General features: G+C 41.9%; 1 long non-coding RNA gene across 1 annotated transcript; it reads right to left on the bottom strand.

Moving 5' to 3' along the window:
* Positions 1-7922: 7922 nt before the first annotated feature.
* LOC138972357 (uncharacterized) lies at positions 7923-10022 on the bottom strand. Its single transcript, XR_011457573.1, has 3 exons — positions 9852-10022; positions 9267-9447; positions 7923-8074 (listed from the first exon to the last, which is right to left on the bottom strand). It is a non-coding gene; the product is annotated as an uncharacterized lncRNA (long non-coding RNA).
* Positions 10023-12849: the final 2827 nt, after the last annotated feature.

Raw genomic sequence — 12849 nt, forward strand, 5'->3', positions numbered from 1 at the left:
TGTGATCGTACTGGATATGCCAGCCATCATCCATATTGTCAAGCCCCAGCGTGCCACTGTGTTTGAAGAATACACACTTATGCATTTGCTACCCTTCTTAGAGAGCCAGATGACCAACAACACCACAAGAGTGGATGCTGTTTGGGACACATATCAGGATGCAAGTCTCAAATCACAGACTCGTGCCAAGCGGGGTGAAAGTGAAGGAAGGCGAACTAGAGTCTCAGCAAAGATACCTATTCCAAAGGGAGCTGACTGGCAGAAGTTCCTCAAGGAGTCTGACAACAAGGATGAGCTGTTCCAGTTCCTCAGTGAGCAACTAGTGCGACATACCACTGATGCAAGATATCATCTCCTGACTACGAAGGTTGACCTTGTGCTCAATAACAGACCAACAGATATATCAGCCTTATCTCCTTCCCACCAAGAAGAAGCTGACACACGGATGAGCAGGGACACACTAAGGCCTACCTCAGGGCAGTGGACACAGATGTGGTGGTTCTTGCCATCCATCACTTTGATCAGCTGAAACTGTCAGAGCTGTGGATTGGAGTTGGGTCAGGAAAGACGTTCAGTACATTAAATTGCCCAACAGCTGGGACATCAACGCTGCCAGGCACTTCCCTTCTTTCATTCCTACACAGGATGTGATGTAACATCGGCCATGTTCGGAATTGGCAAAAAGACAGCATGGAATGCATGGGACACTTTTCCTGAGGTCACTGACACCTTCATCGCCATCACCCAGGACCCAACCAGCCTCACACTCGACTCACTGCACATGCAGCGTCTGGAGCGTTTCACTGTGCTGATGTACAGCAAAAACTGTAGATCAACGTCTGTCAACGAAGCAAGAAAGCTGATGTTTACTGTTGGTCTCAAACCTCTGGAATCCATCCCACCAACCCAGCATGCGTTGTTCCAGCACACAAAGCGAGCATTGCTCATCGCAGCTTTCATCTGGAAACAGTCTCTGTCCAAAACCTCCAACATCCCAAACCCAAGTGAATGGGGATGGGAATGGAATGAGAGAACCAAGGCATGGGTGCCATACTGGACAAGTCTGCCTGACGCCAGCACAGGGTGCTCACTGTTGCTCCACTGTGGCTGCTTGGTTGCTTGCAAAGGAAACTGCAAGTGTCATCGCGCTGGTCTTCGCTGTGGTCCACTGTGCAAGTGTGAAGGAGGCTGCGCAAACAGTGCCAGTGACTAAGTCCAGAACTTACGACCAGTCGACCATATCTATAACATCGACAATTCTGAGCACCATAATTCGTGTTTAACTACCTAAATAGTTAGTCATGAGTTCAAGAACTTGAACAGTGAGCTCACAGGGCTCACGCAAGGGTGTACAACCCAATTTCATCTTTTGAAGTTAATAAATTCCAAAGTTATCGTCTTTGTTAACTGAAATGACCTTGAAAAATGACCTTTGACCCTGAAAATAGCGGTGAAACACCAGAGATCTCATATTTGGATTCCTTGCACTAGAAAACATGGGATAGCAGACATTTGACAAGGTTCTAGTAATAATGGGAGCTGCTATATGACATTTACTGCTTCCGTCGGCGGCCATATTGAATTTTGCGCAAACAGGCAACAAAACGTAAGGTTGAATTTGTTTGCGATGGTTTTTTGAAAACCTTATGGCCATACCTAACTCCATGCCAAATTTCTAAAACTCTTCACCAAGTGCACGATTGTTCTAGATATGACAGAATTCCCACCGCGCTAGGTAGACTGGTTGGGTGAATATGATTCGATCAAACTTTCGCACAAAAACTCCTCTTTTCTTTGAATAACTGAAGAAAGGAGGGATAAAGAGGTTACATACCTTGTCTCAGTGATTATCAAAAATAATGGTCTCAGTTCGCGGCCATGAAAAAGCTCGCTGAAGCTCGCATTTTTCATGATCCGCTAACTTCGACCATTATTTTTGATAATCACTGAGACTCGGCATGTAACCTCTACTTACATGTGTGTGTGGGTATGCGTGTGTGTGTGTGTGTGTGTGTGTGTGTGTGTGTGTGTGTGTGTGTGTGTGTGTGTGTGTGTGTGTGTGTGTGTGTTGCTGTTTCCTAGATTGTTTATTTGGTTGATGGGTGAGCTGAGATTTCTTTCTTTAGTTATGTCTGTCATCCTTCTGTCTTTTTTTTTTCTGGCTCTCTGTCTTTCTTTCTAATGGAAGGGCGCTGGTTCTGTGCGACGCTTAGTTTTCGAGATAGGCGTGACCTGACGAAAATCAGGACGTCATATTCCAAATATAATAGACTATGTTGCAGGTGGAAGCCGCTGAGACTGCATTTTTTTTCGGGAGGTTTCCGCAAGAATAGATCTTACACGATTCGCGCGAAACAGTTGAGAAGCGCCCTCTGAGAAACTGTGCATAGCAGAATGATAGAGTGTCTCCCCTTTGTTCGTCTCGTGATAACGTCAGCAACCGTTTTGTATGATTACGATTCACTTGCAACATAAAGTATACAACTTGGTGTTTTAGTGATAAATGTAGATATAAATGTGTAAAGCAAACAAATACGCGTGTATTTCTTGTGAAAATGTTGCGTTGTGCGGATGTTTAAGAGGTCACGTGATTTAAACAAAGCGAAGTGCGGCAGCTCTAAGCTGTAACACCGGCAAGTTCAAAACCACGAAAAAAAAGGATTCCGTTATGTGAGTTGCCACCGGGGAATGGGATGTATGCATTTTTCATATGGCTGTATACAAAAAAGTCTTGTATTTATCATCGTACTACGGCCCTGTTCTTTTTTTTCGTCACGCCAAAAACAGCTTTTTCTTTTGAGCCACGCAGCATTATTCGGTCTTTCCTTCTTTCTGTATGAGTGTCTGTTTGTCTTTCGTTCTTTTTTTTTTATTCTTTTTTTTTTTTTTCGTTCTCTCTCACGTTTTTTTCTTGTAGGTCATTTCTTCTGTGTGATCTGTCTGCCTGTCTGTACACGTATGTGTCTACCTTTCTGATGACTTTCTTATATCGTTTTGACATCCCTTATTTCTGTCTGTATGTCGGTTTGTCTGTCTGTCTGTCTGCATGTTTGTCTGTCTGTCTGTCTGTCTGTCTGTCTGTCTGTCTGTCTGTCTTTCTTTCTTTCTTTCTTTCTTTCTTTCTTTCTTTTTTCTTTCTTTCTTTTTTTTAACATTTAGTCAAGTTGAGACTTAATGTTTTAACGTTGACAGGGAACCGAGATGAGGGTGTGGTGTATATGTATGTGTGTGTGTGTGTGTGTGTGTGTATGTGTGTGTGTGTGTGTGTGTGTGTGTGTGTGTGTGTGTGTGTGTATGAGTAGAGCGATTCAGAGAAAACTACTAGACCAATCTTCATGAAACTTTACATGGAAGTTACGAGGTATATTATCTCAGATTCTTTTATCGTTTCTATTGTTGATAAATGTCATTGATGACGTCATATCCGGCTTTTGGGGAAAGTTGAGGCCGCACTGTCACGCCTTTAGTTTTTAACGAAATAGGTTAACATTTTGGTGAAGCAATCTTTGACTAAGTCCGAACTATGGGATTTCATTGCAGCTCGGAAGCTTAAACATTAGTTCATTAGTTTGCTCATCACAATAATTGTCATTAAAATGGATTGTTCGCATACAGAATTAAAATTTATTGCATCATATTTTTCATCATATTCTGCCTCCAAAAATATATCAAAATATCATGTTTACAATAAAAGTGTTATCACAATTAACGAAAAAAGGTTAATAAGTAATACAATTAAAATTTAAGAAATCGATCCAAACATGATTTCATCTTATTCTCTATGATTTTTTAATTCTAAATACATAGAGATATAATGTGGTGTATTCAAAAAAATAATACAGAACAGCGCTTTTTTCTGCTTACCGCGATACTCTGTTGCGCTATTCTGTCTTGACAATTTCACTTCGTGTTGCACGGAAAAAGTGAGCCATTTTTCTTGTTGCGGGATTAATGAAGCTGTTACGTCTTGGTAAAAAAAAAATGCAGTGCGTCCAGTTTCCTTCTGTGAGTTCGACAGATTGACTAAATGTAGTAATGTCGCCTTACGCGACTTGTTTTTTCTTGCTGTCTTCTTTCATTACACAAAATGACATAAACATCATAACTTACCTTAAAAATGTTCGATTTTCGTCTGGCTGAATCTTCTTTAGGAAGAAAGGAGGTCTTGCATGTACCCAAAAGACACTAACTAAGTAAACGGAAATCTGCAGGTTATATGTAGTGCATATAGCGGCATGTCATTAGCACGTAGGATGTGTGTGTGTGTGTGTGTGGGGGGGGGGGGGGCGGGGACTAGATTGCTGCTCTGCTGGTGAATGCTTGGTTTGACGCGATTCGGGCACACATTAGTATCCATTTTTACATCCAACCAACAATTTGAAGAAATATAACCTCTACTTATAGCCTAACAATACGTTAAACTTCACGTTAACTACGTACGTATGTGTGCTGTTCATTTATTTGAATTCTCGCATCGCATCTTGGCTGTCTGAGGAGCTGTTACCTTCATCATAATACATTCAGCTTCGTTTTGATTTTGTTCACGTTTTATTTGTTATAATTCTCGCATCGTAGTTCAGCTGTCCGAGTAGTTGTCACCCTTACGCCATTGTAAAGTGCGAGAACCAAGCCTGGCCGCCTGTTGAACCTGTGGAAGCGACCGTCATTTCCCAGCAAAGGGACATTAAAGACTTAGTAATTGAAATGAAAATGAAGTTGTTAATTTGCTGTAATCATTTTGATCTCATTTGTAATTGCAATGTGTGAAAAGCTGTTGAGTTGAACGTGCTAAGGTAAACATTCAAATACATGCACGCTTATTTATTTGATGCGTTTTGTTGCGCGCGCGCGCGCGTGTGTGTTTTTGTGTATGTGTGTGTGTATGTGTGCGTGTGGAGGGTGTGTGTGTGTGTGTATGTGTGTGTGTGTGTGTGTGTGTGTGTGTGTTTCCGTGAACTACTCTACCGTGTCAGAAAAGCGTTGTGTGTATGCTTGAACACTTTTGACATTTATCCGTTTGTCAGTTCGAGGCTTTTCTTGCTGTTTTCCTCTGTTCATTTTCTGAGTACGTGTGAGACCATTTTAAATGAATGTTTCTATTGATATCGCTAGGTTCTGTCAATGTGTGTGTACCCCCGCGTTTGAACGCGTGCAGGAATGACAGTGAATAACAGACGTGTACATGGTCGATAGGACTGTTGACAGACCTCTAGAGACGTACTATTTACCACAGACAAGTTATTAATGTTTTGCCGCATTTTAGTCAACGACATATGTGTGTAGCTTGGATTTGTAAAACAAACAAAACCGAAATAAAACCAAAAGCTACCTTAATATAGCTTCTAAATAGAGTGTTTGTTGATATTATTCGTTTGGCCTTTCAAATAACGTTACACGATCTTCTTGTTTTTCTTCTTTTCTTCCGCCGTTTTTTTTTTCTTTTTTTTCTTTTTTTTTTCTTTTTTCTCCTTCTTCTTCCTCCTCTCTTCTCTTGCTTGTCCCGACCCTTGTTCCTTCTCCCAGTATGCTCTCACACCGTTCCGTCCCAGCATTCACTGCCACATCCACATCTGAGCTTCGTTCCGCCGCCAGATTTGGCGATTTTACCGACACTCCTGGGAAAGTTGTCAGGTCGCTGCGGTGGGCTACCCTCTGAAGATGATACTGCACTGCTGCCGCGTCACTTCGACGGCGTTCAGTATTGGTCCTGTTCCGAGCCAACGGATGCAGGCCGATATACCTTCTAAGCTCCCTATTGACGACATTGACTGTTAAGTCGCGGAGCCAGACTGAGTGAGCGTCTCCTCAGAGAGCAGACCGCCACTGCGTCCTTCCGTCGACCCCCCGGAGCATCACACGTTGAAGGCTGGCAGCAGAATATTCAGGAATGGATTGAACAGGACCACTGAGACCAAGGTCACCATGAAAGCTCTGAGCAGGAAGGGTAACAAGAGCCGAGACAAGTTGTGTTTTATGTTTTTTTGGCGCTTTCTGACTCAACCAGCGGTGTTGGTCAGACACTTGGGCACCCTCACAATCGCATTCGTGAAGTGAATGACACTCGGCTGTGTGATCCCAGCCTTCCAATTGAAACTATAGTACATGTATATCCACTCTGGATAGGAGTCGACCGAAGCTCGACCAAAAAACACTCCCCTTGTGGGATTCGAACCACGATCTCCCGGCCCGCAATCCGATGCGCTGACCACTGAATGCGCCACGGAAGCCGGTACAAGTAACAACGTGAATCGATCGATCAAAAAAGGGACTTGAAACATCTGTATGACAAAGGGGTTTGATCATTAATCCTTGATCATACCTTGTTATGATGGGTTTTATATTTGTTAGGGACACAAACACGGATTTTATTGAGTATGCCAACGCCATATTCACAAACGTGGTGGAAAGTAGATGTTGTTTAGAGAAAACAAAAGCAGACAAACATACGCAACTAACCAATATAGAGAAAAGTTTGAGAATACTAGAGAGAGAGAGAGAGAGAGAGAGAGAGAGAGAGAGAGAGAGAGAGAGAGAGAGAGAGAGAGAGAGAGAGAGAGAGAGAGAGAGAGAGAGAGAGAGAGAGAGAGAGAGTTGTATACGCTGTTGTGAAAAGACAATCCAACATGACAGTAGCCTCCCTTGGTCTTGACCGATTTCTTAGACTGGGGTGTGTTCTTCTTCCAAAATGAAAAGCGATAAAATCGTTATCGTTAGATTTGACTGCGATATCCAGATTTGCTGAAATCATATCAGATCGAGGCGTGAGCCGAGATCTGATATGATTCATCCTTTCGAGACATTGGCACTGATAAATCTGGATATCGCAGTCAAATCTAACAATAACGATTTTATCGCATTTCATTTCGGAAGAGGAACCCATTAACCCCAGTCTAAGAAATCGGTCAAGAGCAAGAGAGGCTACTGTCATGTTGGATTGTCTTTTCCTACTTTCGCAACTTTGCTGCTATAACTTCATTTTTCAAATACTCTTTCGTTTTCTAAGACGTAAATAAGGCATCTAAAAACAACAAAGAAAAGAAAAATATTGTGCATAGAGTTCACACAAAAAATGTTCAGTGGAGGAACACGGAACAGCCTTCGCGGTTGCTTGCAGACATTTAGACTTCAAAGGCTTTAATTTGGCAATTCTAAACGATGGCAGGAACTGAAGTGCCCCGGACTGTATCAGTGAAGTCCTCTGGCTCATTTTCTGTGTTGAAAACAGCTTCCAGTTCTTCGTCGTTATCGACGGACTGCAATGTTGATAATGTTGTCGAATCGCCAACTGCAGACGACACAATATTCCAAGACAACTTTCAAAGATGGCGTCTTCCGATAGCCTTCGTGACTGTTTTGAAGCTGTTTAGGTTTTTGTGTGGATTTTGCATGGCTATGACAAAGAGGGACGGGACAGTGATTCATGCAGGAGCAAAATCGGCTGCTCATTTCCAGCCTTTACGTGAGTGATGAGCGCTGATACCCTGCAAGAGAACTCGCTTCTCGCTCCAAAGTTCAGTTTGTTTACAGCTGTTCCAGTCGCCTCCCTCGGTAAGATTAAAACATACCATTCTACTACTTCTCTGTTAAAGGTGGGTGGAAAAAGTGTGTGTTTAGTCATTACACAGCTAAATCTTGCTGATGCAATTACTTTCCTTTTTATAAATTTGCGCTTTAAAATAATGAGAGACTTGTGTTTCCTTCAAGTGAGATTTTTGTCTTCAAATTTACAATTGGAAAACTACTTCCTGCCCGATATCTAATTCACTAGGAACTTCCTGCGCGATATCAATTGATATACAGTTCCTAGTTGACCAATGACAACAGGTGTTTTTGTCATGTGATCAGTAAAAATGCGATAATAATGCATCGGGCAGTAAATACAACACCCACACTAACAAACAAACAAAAGTAAGAAAGCCGTCTTGCCTGCTTGCATTGACAATCATTTATTATTGATAACCTCCAGCCAAAGAGACAATCTCGTCCTGCTGTTGTTACTTCCGAATGTCGGGTCAGATATCCATTGCGTTTGTTCAGGAGAGTTCACCAGGAGTGGGTCCCGTGTAGGTTTATTCTGGAACAATAATCATTTTCATTCACAATTATAGGCTTAAAAAACAAATCTTAATTAGGTACTGCGTGACCTGTGTGGGATTAGACGAGATTATAATTATAAATATAGTCTCGGTGATGACTGTTTTGTGTATGATGATCTGTTAATTTGATGACGACAGCTTGACTATATGTTTGTATATCGCTTTACGCGACTTATTAACTGCCAAAAATAAGTCTTGTCCGGCGTTTTACGCACTAATCTCGAGAGTCTGCCTGTTTGTCCCACGACTGTGGGGTGCAATCAAACCGGCAGCGCAAGCTAACTTTTCTATAACGCAAGTTCTGATAACAGCTCGACGCGGTTTTCAATTCCAATACAAGAATCATTAAAACCAGACACAGACATGCACAGGGTTCCTGCAGGGCAGAGCTGATACAATTCAATGAGTTTTCAAGGACATTTCCAGGACCAAAAAATGCTTTTCAAGGACATGATTTTCCCCAAATTAATGCAAAGCACCAAGCTTACCTTCAGTTTTTTAAGTCTGCAAACTATTAGTCATTCCGTAGTTGTTTCCCTTGCCAACTTCCGGGAAACGTAAACTAGCACGGCATAGCAACAAGGCTAAGCACAGTCTTCAACAGCACAAACACAAAAAATAATCATTGGAGAAAAATGCAATAATGCGTGCTTAAAATAAACACAGACACGCACACCAACACAACACACACACACACACACACACACACACATACACACACACACACACACACACACACACACACACTCACATACCTACACATACAGACACTCACGCACACACACCTACACATACAAACACTCACACAAACACACACACACACACACACACACACACACACATACACACACACACACACACAAACATACAAACACTCACTCACACACACACACACACACGCACGCACGCACGCACGCACGCACACACACACATACACACCATCAGACACGGACACAAATAAACACATACACCTACCCAGAACAATCCCACCCCCTTCACCCCCCCCCCCCACACACACACCCACATACATCCCGACCCACACACACACATACATCCCCCCACACACATACAATCCCCCCACACACCCACATACATCCCGACCCACACACACACATACAGCCCCCCCAACACATACACATACAGCCCCACACACGACACACGGTTAATTACTTATTTCAAGGCGTGTTACAGTCAACCGTGTGTTCCCGGGGTTGACAATCACATCGTAATTGTAGGTTCCTGTGACTGTGGGCATCGGTAGATTGCGAGTCGAACACGTTCCTCTTACGTATGCAGTTGTGTTAGCCACAAAACTTTCTGTGGAAAGCGATCCCTTTTCTTGCGTTTCAATCTGCAACATTGTCAACCTGTTTATTTTGGAATCTCGTGCTCGTGCGTGTGCGTGTGTGTGTGTGTGTGTGTGTGTGTGTGTGTGTGTAGGACAGTGTGTGTGTGTGTGTGTGCGTGTGTGTGTGTGTGAGTGTGCGTGAGTGTGTGTGTGCGTGCGTGAGTGTGTGTGTGTGAGTGTGTGTGTGTGTGTGTGTGTGTGTGTGTGTGTGTAGGACAGTGTGTGTGTGTGTGTGTGTGCGTGAGTGTGTGTGTGTGTGTGTGTGTGTGTGTGTGTGTGTGTGTGTGTGTGTGTGTGTGTGTGTGTGTGTGTGTGCGTATGTGTGTGTTTGCGTGAGTGTGCATGTGTGCGAGCGGGCATGTGTGCGTGTGTGCGTTTGTGCATACGTGTGTGTTTGTGTTCATTACCCCATTTCCATGAGTCACAATCCAGTGACAGGTGTAGTTTCCATCAGAAGCGTACATCTTCTCCACGTCACACGATGCTTTCACTGTCCAGTCCTTCCTGTTTAGGGCTGTGAGGTTTATTGAGGCCATGCAGTTGGAAATCTTGTCGGCCTTGTCTGTGTCAAAAAATATATGTTTGTCAACTTCAATTAATAGACGAAATCCGATAATGGTGGTCAATTTATTACATTATTCCCCCCTCTGCTTCTTTACCTCTGTAAACTTGTAGAGCTAGTTATTTTTCGATAATGACCCAGCAACCAAACAAATAACGAGCCAGCAACAGCCTGAATCCTCGATAGTGCAATGGGTTGAGAAGCTGTTCTGTTTCGGTACTACTTTTGTGACTGAAAAGTTCCGAACGCTCTATACGTACGAAGTATACATCTCTGGAGCAAACAATACAAACATACCGCATTTAAATTAACAACTACAGGCCTGAACACATGAATCTTCATATAAAATCCATGAGTTCGGTTGTTTTCTGAATCTAGATCTGCCGTGCACAAACCGTTCATCACAAGCAAATTCCCAAGGCAAGTAACTCATACTCTGGCGACAAGAGTAGTTCCCCTTCTTTTAACGCAGTTTCTTCGACAACACTGAGCAATCCGACGGTCAGTTTTCAACAATATTTCATTTTATAAACAGATCACACGCAACCAAATGCACACATCTCATCAATTTAAACAACATAAAGCGGTTTCATACACTATTTTCCCCAGAAATCTGAACTTCATACAGTAATTAACGTTGGAACACGGGTGCAAAAGTTCGTCTGCTAGTCCCATTTGACGAAAGAACATTTACTAAGCGATACTAAAACATAAACAGAACACACAATATCTGCCTTTACCGCCACAGCAGAATAACAGCATATCTGTGTACTGGATTTTAGTCCAAAACAGGGAAACTGAAAAGAAGTGTTAACAGAATGGAATGATTTGCACGGAACTATACAACCGCGCATTAATCGATCGCCTGCGCAGGTTGACTGGTTGAGAGATTCGGATTCGATCAAACTTTCGCACAAAAACTCCTGTTTTTTTGGAATAACTGAAGAAAGGAGGAATAAAGAGGTTACACACCTCGTCTCAGTGATTATTAAAAATAATGGTCTCAGTTCGCGGTCATGAAAAAGCTCGCTGAAGCTCGCATTTTTCATGATCCGCTAACTTCGACCATTATTTTTAATAATCACTGAGACTCGGCATGTAACCTCTTCATATTTTTTTTCTCGTAAAAACGATCCAAACATAATTTCATCTTATTCTTCATCATTTTTTAATTCTAAAAACATATAAATATGTTATTATCGGATTACAAACAAGCTCTGAAAATTAAAAATATGAACATTATTATTAAAATTATATCTCCGAAATCGATTTAAAAACAATTTCATCTTGATTTTTTTTTTCTCGACACGTCTGTCATTATGAGTTGTTTCTAATATGCTGACTGTTAGCAAATGGTAACAAGACGTGTCGAGAAAAAAGATATCAAGCTTGAGCCTGCAGGCGAATGCTGATATCGTTTGTGAGACATATCTGTTATTATTTGCTAACAGTCAGCATATTGGAAATAACGGTTTTATTACCGTTTATTTCGACCAAAAGAAATTTCGAAGCGACCTTGCGAATTAGACATAACAGCCCCAAGGGGAACTTGAGCGCTCCTACCTGATTATTCCTGTCAGCCAAAGAATTTTCGGGATCTGGCTCAGCCAATCAGAGCCACATACCTGACGTGATGAATATTCACAGGTCAAATGCGTTTGAAACACAACAATCTCACAAAATAAACCATGTTGAACTTGCGATTCGCCAAATCAATGCCGCGGGAAACTCGGAAGTGCTCATTCACGGACTCTCAAAACCAAAACTTACTGAAGGGAAACTCGTAAGATACTTTAGGTGGTTTTGGGTTTTGTATTTTTGATTTTTTTTTCAGATACGCTTTACTAAGGCAAAAAAAAAAAAATTGTCTGTTTAGGGTAACCCGACCGACCCTATCGATTTGGCGCCGACCCAAAAACTTTTTTTTGATTTCAAAAAAAAAAAGAAAAAAAAAGAGGTAAAAATGCTAAAAAGAGACATTTGGCGTTTCATTTACACACACACACACAAAAAAAAAAAAAAAAAAAAAAAAAAAAAAACCTACCTACCTACCGACCCTACTTTTTTTGGTCATGTTACCCTAAACAGACAATTTTTTTTTTTTGGCCTAACATTTGCAATAAAAGAACGCTTAACAAACTTGAATCTACACAACCTCTCGTCAGAAAATGCGCAAAAATCAAGGAGCACTATGGCGGTAAAACTTCTTTTCGCGCCAAAATTCACTTGCGAGGTCCCACGATTTCACCGACGCTATATACATATATTTCATTTTAAAAGGTCCTAAAGTACTTATTATTGAAGTTTGAAGAGCATACATGTTGTGTTCAAAAGTCCTTATGTACTTATTCTTGAAGTTTCAAGGGGAGGTCGAAGCTTAATGGCTTGTTTTGTTGTTTTGTTAGACAAAAAAAATAAGGTGTTTTTTTCGTTTTCTTTCAAATTTTAATCATTTTTCCAACAAATATTGTGCATACATACTGACTGACTGGCCTAGTTAGTTTTAACCCGGTGGTTATTCTGGGCTAGTTTAATTTTCCAGGGATGACCCCCCCCCCCCCCACCCCCCTTCGCCCCCCCCCCCCCAACCCTGTGGAGATGTACTTATTCTTGAAGTTTGAAGGGGAGGTCAAAGCTTAATCTCAGTGGTGGAAGTGAACTGTGTGTAGTGCCGGACTTTGTTCTGCTTCGGTATGTCAAGGAGGTATTTTGTGATGTGATTCCTGACTGTGCTATTGGGTATTCAGAGCATTCTGAAGGATGAAAGCAGATTACCCTTTAAAGCATACAGAATGTTGTATGAACTAGATTGCAAGGGGAAAGTCACCTGGGCATCAGGCATT

This window comes from Littorina saxatilis, linkage group LG8, assembly GCF_037325665.1.
Source record: "Littorina saxatilis isolate snail1 linkage group LG8, US_GU_Lsax_2.0, whole genome shotgun sequence".
In the NCBI taxonomy this organism is placed as follows: domain Eukaryota; kingdom Metazoa; phylum Mollusca; class Gastropoda; order Littorinimorpha; family Littorinidae; genus Littorina; species Littorina saxatilis.